Raw genomic sequence first — 12,781 nt, forward strand, 5'->3', positions numbered from 1 at the left:
CGGGATAGATGGAGCAAACTACATGTGTGGCGGGAATCATTCGCTGTTCACATTATTATGAGATAACGGGTTGCCTCAACTCAAACTCTTTATTGCGTATGTCACTCCGTACATTTGTGTGCTTCCGAGGCTGTTGGAGAGCTTTCAAGCAATTTGGAGTTCATACTCTCAGAGACTTACAAGTGGTTTAACGTTATTCCGCTACGAAGAGAGGCATATCAGCAAATGTTAAAGCTCATAAGCGATGGGAATACTCTGTTATTTATTGCTCCTCCCAATGCCCGTTGGCTGTCTCGATATAGAGCAGTTGTTCGCATACTCGAGCAGTGTCCTGAGCTGTCAGCACACTTTCGATTAGCGATGGAAAAGCAACGTTGCTACACTGCCCGAATGCTCCATGATATGTACCTCGATGAACGAAATAAGGCATATATTGTTTTCTTGAAGCCATTATTGGCCGAATTCCAGAGAGTTAACCTCCTTTTCCAACATACTAACGCAGATCACTTTTGTTTATTTGAAAAGCTAAAAGAGTTTGTATTAGGTCTTCTGCGGAGAATATTGCATACGTCTGCAATGTCATTAAGAGTGAATTTGGACTTAGAAATTTATTACCTTCCTACAGCCGAGGCTGACTACGGATACGAGTTCCTTTTGAAACTTGAAAGATCTAACCTGACCAGTCATCAAAAGGAAGAAGTAAAGTTGTATTGCCTCAAATTTCTCAAGGAAGCTGCTAGAGCAGTTTTAAACGGCTTGCCCCCCGCTCTTGATTCTCTGCTGAAACTAAAAGTGCTTTCTCCCACCATTTGTTTGTTGCAGTTGCGTCTTCGGTTTAGTGGTTTGTCTTTGGATGCTATTCCAGTGCTGAATATTAGCGAGTTTGAGAGTCAGTGGATAACTCTCTTGGCAGTTGACTGGGCATCAGCTTGTGGCGGAGAAATTCCGAGTGACTCTTGTGAATTCTGGGTTAAGGCCCTGCACCATGTTGATCCAGTTGGTGTCCCTCCATTTCGTGACTTAACGGGGTGGGCGTTGACCCTCCTCAGCCTGTCAATAAGCAATTCTGTAGTTGAGAGGTCATTTTCTATTATGGATATTGTGAAGAACAAATTTCGGAATCGAATGTTGATGCCTATGCTGAACTCAATAGTAGTCTTTTGGTATTTGCTGGTCGCAGTTTGAGCCTACTAAAAATATTTTGCAGTTCAACAGTGAAATCTATAGGCTTGGGGGTTGCGTTGCAACCACAGATTTCAATTTTAACAATGATCTTGATGACATTCTGGTATTAGTATAGAATCGCAGAACTGGCTCTTTATTCGTTTTCATTTCTTCTGATGCTGTCTTTATCCTGGCGTTCTTTCCTAACTTCTTGAGGAAATTGGATTTCCAACAAGAAAATGCGTTGAAATTTCAACTGCTTAAAAAAGATAAAGTTTATTTTTGAGTTTTCAAACAAAGGTTTAAAATCGAAAAAATAAGGCATCTTCTCTTATAATATGTTTGTAGCAAGGGATATATCTGGGTGTCCGATATGTCATTAATCATTTACCCTGTCTAATTGGTAGGCTTTGTAAATCTCTTGAACTTTTTACTGAATAACCCTTTATATGAGTGTTTCAATGGTTTCAGCGTCTTTGGCTTACGGCCACTCCTTTTAATTGTAAAAACTTGGCACTTGGTAATCAGGCATTTTAGCGAAACTTATCAAATCATTGAAAAAATCTATAATATTTATTTGAAGTTGTCATCTAAAACTATTTTCTTTCATCGATTAAAAAGTATTCCATTCAATATGTATACCTTTTAATAATATAAATGTAATTTGCGATTGTCCCTTAGCTGAGATCTATCAGTCAAATTGCAATTTTCTAAAATTCTTAGCAGGCTTAGGGTTACTTCAGGATATGATTACAGGCCTGGTACATGACCATTATCATTAATCTTTTTTATTATGTTACTACTAGCTGTTGGTGTGGCGCTTCGCGCCACACCAACAGCTTTTTTTTATTTTCTAGTTTTTTAGTTTTTTTCTTTTTTAGTTTTTTTCTTTTTTTCTTTTTTTAGTTTTTTGATTTTTTAGTCTTTTAGTTTTTTTTCTCAAGGCAAGGGTTGTAAGTTATGCCCTGGGGGCATATAAGGTTCTTATGGAAAGGGTAACTGTATATACTTCAGAGAGTACTCATTGGGTATGTAATCTGAATTTCTATTACCCTTTTTAAGAGTCAAAGTTAACTAGCGGCAGCTATCTCCCCATCAACACGTCGTGTTTTCGCGAAATACATTGAATAAAATATTTAATGCGATCATTTTATTTTAAAAAATCATAAAACAGGGTTTTTGACGTTAATATAAACCACCAGAGCCTGGGGCGATGTTTGTAAATTATGCCACCAGGCAGTTAACGTTTTTTGGAAGGGGTGGCTTTTTGACTTTAGAAGAGGCTCATTTGGTTGACAATTGGAAGTTTTAGTTCCTTTTTAAGCGTCACAGAGTGATGGAAGACATTTAGGTCCTCTTACCCCGACAATCCTTCTTTTCAATAAACACATCTGATTGGAATTATGATATTGCGATTTTGTTCAAAATAATCCAAGAACATATAATAATGCCTCTATGATTGACACAATCCAACAGTGCAGTGGGAACAGGATTGTAATTTATATAAATCTTTTGTGGAGTGGGTGGTCGTATAAATTTCAGATGGGGCTCATTTTATTTGAAATTATATTTTATAGTGCCTTATCTATGAGTCTGAGTGATTTGATAGTAACCAGCCCCCCTCCTCCCCTCCATGCTCATCATTTCCCTTAATACTTCGAATCGAAACTTGGAGAGAGCAATTTTGTTCATCGTAGCTGAAGGGTCCGTAAATTATGTCTGTGAGGAAACCCCCCCCTCCCCCGTTAAGCTTTTAGAGCAAGGGTTGTAAGGTATGCTCTAGGGACATATGAGGTTCCTAAAGATAGATTGGTCGTATAAGCTTTGGATGGGACTAATTGGACTGAAATCAGAAGTTCTGGTGCTCTTTTTAAGAGTAAAAGTGATCGAAGCGAAGCTATCCTCTCCTCCCCCCACACACAACCCGTTTTATATAATGAAGCGTCACAAAATGTCACTTAATGTGTGCAAATTGAGCGCAAAAGCGATGGAAGCGTAATTGAGTTTGCCGAAGTTGTTCTCTTTAGCGAAAAAGAACAGATTGAGGGTTGGCTGTAGTTTAAAGAGCATTCACTTTTGCAAAAACTATTTCAGTGACATCGGCCGAAGATGAATGAACATTCAGTAATATCTTTGAACGATCTCTTCTTCCAGAAAAGATTCAGGTCAACTATGGGAAACAATTGATTTGCTTTCTCATGCTCACGATATCAAAAAAAAAGATTTGCTGAAAACAGTTGACCTCGATTTACCTGTAGAAAAGTTGAAAGTTGAAAAGACGCGCAAACTTGATATTTAGTGTTCTTTTTGCTTTTATACCCGGGTTTTTCTCTCTCTATATATATGATAATTTTCGCTACTAATAAATATTAATTAACGCACAAAAAACGAATTTAAAAATGTGGGTTGTCGGCACCTAACCGAATTCATCGCACATTTTGGACGTCCCCCCCCCAAAAAAAAACAAGGTAAAATACTAGTGACGACTCTAGAGGGGCTGTAGTTTTGGATAATTTAAGTTTCAACTTTGCTCTTTGCTTTCATAACAGAAACAGTGTTTTCTACTAATTTTTGGTTATTTCTTGTTTTAGTTTTTCTTGACAAGTTCAAAACAATAGAATTGAGGAAGGAGAAAATTCATGGCAGGTCAACAAAAATTGTGCATAAGTTTCTCTTTACCGTCTGTTTTCGTAAAACTAGCAGAGTGATATCGCAGGAAAAAAAGAGAAAAAGAGATCATAACACGCATAGCAAACTTCCTAAGAAATTAATAGAGGAATCGCTGATGCCTGTACAGACAAAAATTGAAGCGCAAAGTATTTATTCTCGCATTCTCGAGGTCAATGCTTTCTCCATAGCAAGACCGTCCCAAAAGATTCAAGATTACAAATTTCCATTTTTTAAAATCTGTATAAGGCTTCCATTCCTTAATCACTGTCATTTTTGTATCTTTTTTTCTCTCACAATTTTTTTTTTCTTTTGATGTGGTTTTAGTTTCTGGTTACTATGTGGAAAAATAGACAAAAGGTAAAGATTGCAGTTTCAGCTTTGAGAGGATATACTGGTGATGCTGATTCCCATCTTCCTGCCCCCAGCTAGAAAGTAATATGGGTGGTGGAGGTAATCCATCCTGCGCTTTTGTAGACCCTTCTTGTCCAGGTACCTATTACAGCTGCGTTGACTTTGGCTAACTTTACAGAATCTTGCCACAAACCCTGTCCTATACCATACGATTGACAGCACCATTGCTCAAAACACCCCCCTAAAAATGCACGGAATTGTGAGTGCTTGGCCAAGGTTCACTCTTTACTAGGCTGTAGATACCTATGTAGCTATAATAACTTATTTGCTTTAATATGTGAGTTGGTGAGAAGGCGATATTTGAAGTATCCTACCCCCTGTACGTTTCAGGTCATAGTTAGCCATGGGTAAGATGCAATTTAGGGAAAACTAGTATTGTCAAGATAATGGGACTGACGGAATGTGCAAGAGTTGTTTGCCGAGAGTAGTAATGGTGACAGTTCATTTTGCCAAAAATATGTAAAAAGACACTGGGCTGCTTAAAAGGACTTCAGGCTCTCCTTGAGCATGCAGGTGTAAAAGATCACTAGCGTCTAATGTACCAAACGTGCGTCCAATCAAACTCGATGCATCAACTTCAGCCCAAAACGAGTTATAAGCTGGATAAGCTATACCAGAGAAGAAGTTTGAGATTTTTTGCGAGGGCTATATGGCTTGAAGGGAAGAAAAATATGGGCTTAGAAGATAACAGCGAGTTTTCTGCTCCTGCACCGTGTGATGTTTCAACAGATGTCTTTCGAACCATGTTCAACGGTGCTATCCTCCTTGTTAACAAAGGATATTTATCCTTATTTTAGGAAAATCTAGATGAAGACATTGAATAGTCTGACTTTATGCTGAAATATGATGAGACCGCAAACAACTTTAGGATCAGAGAGCCATAATTCCTTTTTTAGTGATAATTTTCCCGTTTAATTTTAAAAATATATTCTTGCTTGTCACTATTATTATTTGCTGCTACAAAAACTTGTTTATCAGTTTCGTTTGGCTTCGGTATGCCAATATTATTGGTTAGTTGATTCCACATGACCGCATATTTTATTATAGCGTCCACTCCTAGAATAAAAGGAAATGGTAGCTGTCTGTATCGTTATTATCATTGTACCGTTATTTCATTATTTCGTGTGCTGAGTTTTAAGAGAAGTTCCACAAAATTATCAGTTTACGACATGTTACAGAGAATAGGGTATTCTGGCATCTACTAATGCAGTTCTTGTACGCTAGGAAGAAACCTCATAAAAACCTCCTCTCTATTTAAGGATTTTGAATTACCTGTATGAAGTAAACATAGTAAATATTGAAAACACTCAAATTTAAAACAACGTATATTGGGTAAATCATTATTTGTCTCCATATTGCAACATTCTAAACTATATAGGTTTCTTTGAAAAGCCACAGCTCTGGTGACCCTTGCAGGCTGGTTTCCCCGTTTAAATGCCCACTGTTATTTGTCTAAAAGCTTTGCCGGTTTTCTCAGTTTTCTTCGATGTTGCTGGTTCGACCTAGGGTGTTGTTTACTGTCAGATTTCTAGGTATAACTTCAGGAATATTATTTGATGTTTACCGAGTATTCTTTGTTCCCTGCCTTCTTAAATTCCTGCCATCATGTGGTCGAAACTGATGTCTTTTATTGTATGCTGCCCCTTCCTTTTGTATTCTATGCCAAAAATCTGCCACATCATAATTCGTTTTTCCACAATAATAGCAATTCAATCTTTTTCCATAATGCTTGGTGATCTGCTTTCCCCAACGATGTTTATAGCTATTTCTGTATATTCTTGATCTTTCACTATCTGCTCTACTATTGTCTACGGGAAGAGAAGGTGGGTGTCCATAATGCTTGGCGTTCCAAGACATTAAGGACCTAATACCATGGGATCAGCCGTTAAATGGGGATGGGTCAATCTATAGTGAGATATAACTGCCTTCCTCGCGCTTTGTGGCTTTACAAACGGGTTTCTTTATTTTTACACGCTCATAGTAAGCATTATCTTGATTTTTTGTTATATTTATGGACATCTACTCAAATTATTTTGTCACTTCATCAATTTTTACCTCTGTTTCTATCGAGGTAATAGCCTGCTCTCTATTTTTAGGCTTCCGCGTTAATATTGGTCTTAGAAGTCTTTTCAGTAACCCTTGTGTAAATGTATGCAATTGTATCTTTTGTATTGTCTGGTCACTTCTGCTTTTACCCAATTGTAAGCACCGACAAATTTTGTCTGCATATCACAGAATGCTGGCTAAGGCGTTAAAAGTAACTGTATTAGCTTTCAGTCTCTCGGAAAGGCTTGTTTCTATGAGCCTGGTTTTAAAAGATTCAATTAGAGTGTCGTTGTCTTTTGCGTCTTTTTCACTAATTGATTCAAAGTATTGTAGCGTGCTTCCCCATAATCTGGTTGTTACCTAAGGTGGAACGACTTAATCGTAAAATGTTTCTGTTAAATCGTCAAAAATTCTTATATTTTCAATGAATTCATTGACATCAAAACTCCCTCGTATTCTGGTAGAATTTTCGCAATTTCAATTACCGTTTTTAGGGAAGTCATTTTGCTTTTTGGTAAGGTCGTTTTATTCTTAATTTATAACTATACTAATTCACCTTATCCCAGTTATTCCACAAGAGCCAGATGTAGTAAAGTAGATTTTTGTTGTCGAAAAATTGTTGTTAATCTGCCCTTTGAGGGGTTATGGGGTATGGTCCTAGGGGGACTAAAACTAGAGAAGCATTCCCTTAGGGATTGCATGGGACGTCCGACTCATATAGATGAGAAGCTTAAATAATGTTTAAGAGAGGCTTGGTATAATATGATTAATTTTATTTTGAATCAAGGATAATGCATGGGTCTGACTATATATATGCCACGGGGACTGTTTGTGCCACAGATTATGCTAATCCAATAATGCAATTCCAGACAATTAAGAAATTAGGAACTTACAATGTTCCAAGTTATTCCTAAATAAAAAAAGACCAGACGTCACCTGAGCAATTAAGAAAGAAAATCTACTCAATCCTATAAATTGTATTTTTTATACCATTGGTAAACCACGTCTTTCCGGGCCTCAAACGTATATAAACAAGGAAGTGTTTATTTCTCAATTTCCTTTCAAAGCCTACACACATACTGGAATCCAGAATTTGTGGTTCTTTTATGGTTAATTTCCAAACTTTCTTCTTAGTAAAAAGGGGTATTTCAAAACTTCGCATTTTGTATTTTGCGTCTTAATATTTATTTTACTAAAATCAATTTCTGACTTAATTGGTCAGCTTACTTAAAATTATTATCTTGCTCCATTTCTGCTCGTCTTAGTTTTATGTAGCTCTTTACCTTTCTCTGAAAGACTTTATGCGAAAAAAGTACATTTTTTAATAGTCTTAGTATAACATAGAAAGCGAAAAATAAACTGGAATAAGGTTTACTTAAAAAACCAACCTTCAGTTGAGCCTGTAGTTAGAAATCCGAGCGAACTTATTGATACGTTGGATAGGTCAGCAATCGATTCTACTTACAATTGTCAATTGCGGCAATAAAATTCAAAAAGATGAATGGCTTTATTGCTATTATTTAAGAATGTGAGAAGAAAACGGTTTCAGGTAAAGTAAAAACTATATATACAAAAAATTAAGAAATACTGCTGTAAAAAGAAGAGGTTGAAGTGGTTGTTTTTGACATGATAGGCCTAGTAATAATTACTATGTTGTAGCCCAGGCTTGTTTACAGATGAAAGAGTAAGGTAAAATAAGCATTGGCTGCATGTTAGCCTATCTCTTTCCTTCCATTCCGTTTAGTGAGCTAGTTGACTTCTTTTGAAGGAACGACTATAAAGAAATAAAAGTAGTAGGCCTATCCTATAGTTTAGGGTAGCCCCTATAATAAGCTATAGGCTACCTATTTATCTACTTTATGCTAATTAAGTATCACAATGCATGATTTGTCTGGTAAGATTCTAGACTAAGGGTCCTATCTATCTTGGAGAGTAATTGAGGTAGCCTAGGTGAATAAACTCATAGCCTCAATGATCTCATGGGAAGTTTTTCTGGGGTTTCAATCTATATATTTTAATGATCAAGATATTAGGTATGCTGCAAGGAAATGTTACCTTAAATTACCTTAAATCACAGCTTTGAGCAATATAAGGATTAAAGTGTTGATAAAAGTTTGTTTGTTGGTCATCACTTCATGTGTATACACTATTGTGGATGTCCAAAATTGATAAATGTTAACATTCACCAGTAAATGTCCAAAATACTTTTTTTTCTCCTTTGATTTGGTCATTGTTGCCGCTCATCTTTTTTAGTTTTATGCAAGGTTTAATGGTGACAGATTACATTAGGTTTTAACCCAAATCTAAGATTTATAACATAATTCAACCAAACTTCAGCATTTACCATCAAAGCATCAATAAGACTGAGTTACAAAGCTAATTGAATTCAAGTAGAGAAAAGATAATTTTGGACATTTACCAGTAAACATTGACTCTAACCAGATTTCTCACATTCACAGTATCATATATACAAGACAGTTGAGTATTGGAAACACTTTATCAGCAAGGAATATTGAAAGCCTAAGTAATGTAAGCTCTGCAGTTGTTCACACTGGGTAGGGGTCACCCTCTAGACATATAAATGGCTGTACCAGCCATTGTCTTCGCAGTTTAAATTTAAGGCCACTATATAACAGCAAAATCAGGATCTCATACCAGATAGTAAAGGGTAGTAAGCAACAGTTTGCTTATGGTGTTATAACTAACCATTCATACTTAGTACACCCTGATTGATGAAGCTTGCTTGTCCCATCATGGAATATTGTTTGTCATCTATAGATTAACATTTTAGTCATGGTCAACAGTAATCTTGAAGATTTCAACTCACTTGGCAGACACTATAGAATAACTCAGTGAGTTCCACAATAGAGTGATATAGTTGATGAAGAACCTAGACTTGCCTAGCTTTTTGCAGAATTTTTGTGTGTTTTTGTAGGGCTATCTCATGTTCAGGTTGATTTACTTAGATCAAGAATTGTTTTGATTGTCTTGCTGTTGATCATATTGAATGCTAGGATGATGTTGTCTCTCTTTATATCATATGTTAGAGTAGGGAGGCTAAGCTTTTCTAATTGTTGCTCATTGGGGGATGTTTTGTTTGGCAAAAAGAAGCTTAGTTCCTCTGTACTAGACCTTTCAAGTGGCACAGTGTCACATTCAAAGTCAAGGCTTTTAATGAAGATTAGGAACTAACAAGGGCTTTGTAGTGCTTGTTGATGGCTCTAGAGTGGCAACTTTCCACTGCAGTTTGAAATTTCGATCAACAATTACCCCAAGATCAAGCTCCTCCTGAGCACTCTGAATTATAATATTAGTACATGCAGTTAACCATATGGTAGCTGTGGCAGGGTTGTTTTGACACAAATATGGAGTTTTGTATTTGCTTGGGTTAACATCAAGTGTCTATGTTGTTGCCCTGTTGCCCATACACAGAGGTTGTAAGAGATCTTCTTGTAAAAAAAATAACTTTTTTGTGAAAGTGTCTGATCCAAGGAGTTTGAAATCATCTACATATCATTCCAACCTGTTCTTAAACACCTAAGGAGCATTTTTATGGAGGAGTTAAACATTATGGGGCCTAGTTTGGTTCCTTGTGGGACACCACTCCTGGCATGATCAAGAGGAGTAGACATGGTCACCATTTACATCATATACTGCAGCAATTTGAATTATATCAGTTAGAAAGCTGTAGCTCCACTTGGCATCACTGTCATCCATCTGATATACAAACAGCTTTATCATCAGGTAACAATCAAAATTTTTTTCAAAAGCTCTAGCTTTGTCCTGGAGAAATACACTAACAAGAAAATTCTTCTCCTGCAGGTCTTTTATAAAGTTGTAGGACTATATTACATTGGTTTTGATGGACATCTTTGTCATATGTAGTATGATGGCTTCATTGATTATTCCTTCAATAGACTTAGTCACAACTGAGGTAAAAAGGCTTTTGTTGATGTTCTATAATATTTATATTGTAAAAGTAAGGCCATCCTGGCTGAGTGGTTGGCACACTGGCATGGGAATTCTGTGTCCAAGGGGCACAGGTTCAATCCCAGTTGGGACCAGTTATTTAGTTTGGGATGGGGGTCAGTTGTGTGACTCTGTAAGCTCAGCCAGAGTTGACCCAGCTCTAAATGGGTACCTGGAGAAATCTGGGGAAGGTAAGCAGGAAGGGTGTGTGAAAGCACAGGATGGTTAGCCCCCAACCTCCCATTGCACTTCCTGGCGGAAGTGCCATGAAATGGAGATCAGCACTGCCAGTTTGGACCTTAAGGGTCTAGTGCTGTCTTACTTACTTTTTTTTTCTTAGGTCCAAAATTTTTTAAAGTAGATCTACTGTTCTGAAAAGTCACAAGGAAAGTATTTTGAACTTTGTACCTTCCCAATCCTGGTTTTGAAGTTTCAAAAGTTGTGTAAATATATCTTGTTTAAACCAATAAAATTGTATCTTCAGAATTAGAGTTAGAGAACCTACTGTTTCTGAGAATTAGGTTTTTAGGAAAATAAAGAAACTTAAACAAACTAGTATAACTCCCATAGATATTCCAATTGAACTTATAAAAGCATTTCCTAACAAATTGACTAAGCCACTAACACAAATTTTTAATTGCATTTCAATTTATTCAGTTTACCCACAGATATAGAAAACAGGGTATGTTATTCCATTCCCTAAAAAAGATACTGAACTAATGTTGATGGCATGAGACCAATCACTTTGACCTCCTTGTTCAGCAAAATGTACAAAAGCTTTGTAGCAAATGGGCTAAAAGCTGAAGTTGAACCCCTCCTTGATCATCATCAGTGCAGTAACAGAAAGAATACATCAACATCCCATTATCTGGTCAGTCTTTTACATTTTATTTTTAAGCATGTTGATGAGCCAAAACTCAACAACAATTGATTTTTAAAAAGGGTTTTGATCTGATTGATCATAACATTTTAATTTCTGAGCTTTTAATTGATTTTAGAGCAAACCCTGCTGTTGTGAATATCATTCAGAGTTTTTTAACAAATAGGCTCCAAAATTGTAAAATATAAGAAGTCTTTCTCTGAACATGGGCTAGTTTTTTGTGGTGTACCTCAAGGTACCATCCTGGGCCCTATTCTTTTTCTAGTTGTGATTAATAATATTGCAAATGCTTGTGAAGAGTGTTGGAAATATGTTCATGACCTTACCCTTGGAGAAATTTGTGAAGCTAACAAATGTAGCAAAGCTCAAATTTTAATTGATAATGTGAAAACTAAAGCTTCTGTTTCAAATATGACAGTGAATCTTCTATTTTAACTATTTCATTTTTAAATTTTTCTGAATCAAATTTCTTACCAACTATCTCTGATTTTCTTAAAGTCAGTAAGATTAAACTCTTGGGAGTTATTATTGCCAGTGATTTAAAATGGGAAGCAAACACAACTAGTCTAGTAAAAAAGGATAATGCTGGACTGCAGATGCTCAAGCTTATTTCGAAACATAGTGCCCCTCCAGACCACCTCCTCTGAATATTTACATCTTTTATCTGCCCAATTCTGGAATATGCAGCTTCTGTATGGCATTTTGGACTGAAGAGTAAGCAAAGCGCCAGGCTTGAAAGAGTCCAGAAAAGAGCTCTAATGATAGTTTCAAAGCAGGCAGAAATGTTAGATGAAGAGCTGCTGACTAAGTTTACTCTGGGAAAAAAAAGAGAGAATCTCTGCATGGATTTTGGAAGAAAATCTCTGATCCACCCAATCCACAAAACCCTTTCCCCCCTCAGTCCACAATAAACGACTCCTGTACAGGGTTGCAGAGCCTGTTGAGAAACTGACACATTTTATGTGTCAGATTTTGTGGAAAAACAAAAAAACCTGATTGTGTTTGGTTTAGCTGAAGACGGTACTTTGTCATCTCATAGACAACAAAACGAGACCGATTGCAAATTTTTAACAACAAGCTACTTGTACTTTGCCCTGCGAAATGTAGCTACTCAGTTAGACTTGGTAAGCATACGCCTGGTAAGATCAGGCCTATTAAGTTGATGTTTAAGTCACCGGTAGAACGAGATACAGCTTGTTTCTTTCTGATGTCCAAGACTGCTAGTATCAAAGCTACATACCCCTTGTTCAAAGTCTCTCATAACCGTACTACCATTGAACTATTGGAAAAAAGAAGTACAATGCCCTGAAACAGGAGCTGAAATCGAAATTGGACGCTGGCGAAACTAACTGGAAAATAAAACGTAGCAAAAACGGACTAACCCTCGTGAATAATAACTCTTTTCGTGAAACCCCAAATAGCTACGCGAGCATCGAAGAGTGACTCCCTAAAAAAGTTGAAGTGTCTGAGTGATAAATTTTTGGTGACATATACAAATGCAGACTGCCTGTCATCTAAATGGGAAGAGTTTAGTGAGTTAATAAAGCAACGTAAACCACATTTAGTCGTTGTTACCAAAGTTTTACCAAAACATTTCAGTGACCCATCTATTTATTTTCAGCTGCTACCACAATATAATTT

The 12,781-nt window shown here is 36.7% G+C and overlaps 1 protein-coding gene across 5 annotated transcripts in view; it reads left to right on the forward strand.

The window, feature by feature from the left end:
- The window catches only part of LOC136036042 (la-related protein 7-like), an 80,545-nt gene that overhangs the window by 16,009 nt on the left and 51,755 nt on the right, over positions 1–12,781 (forward strand). For 4 of the 5 annotated variants that reach the window (XR_010619612.1, XM_065717976.1, XM_065717975.1 and 1 more), the window contains exon 1: positions 7,772–7,840. The exons of the other annotated variant lie outside the window; for it this stretch is intronic. The gene's annotated coding sequence lies outside the window, so the exon portion shown is untranslated. Of the gene's footprint in view, positions 1–7,771; positions 7,841–12,781 lie in introns of those variants that run through there. 5 annotated transcript variants of the gene reach the window in all.

This window comes from Artemia franciscana, chromosome 15, assembly GCF_032884065.1.
Source record: "Artemia franciscana chromosome 15, ASM3288406v1, whole genome shotgun sequence".
In the NCBI taxonomy this organism is placed as follows: domain Eukaryota; kingdom Metazoa; phylum Arthropoda; class Branchiopoda; order Anostraca; family Artemiidae; genus Artemia; species Artemia franciscana.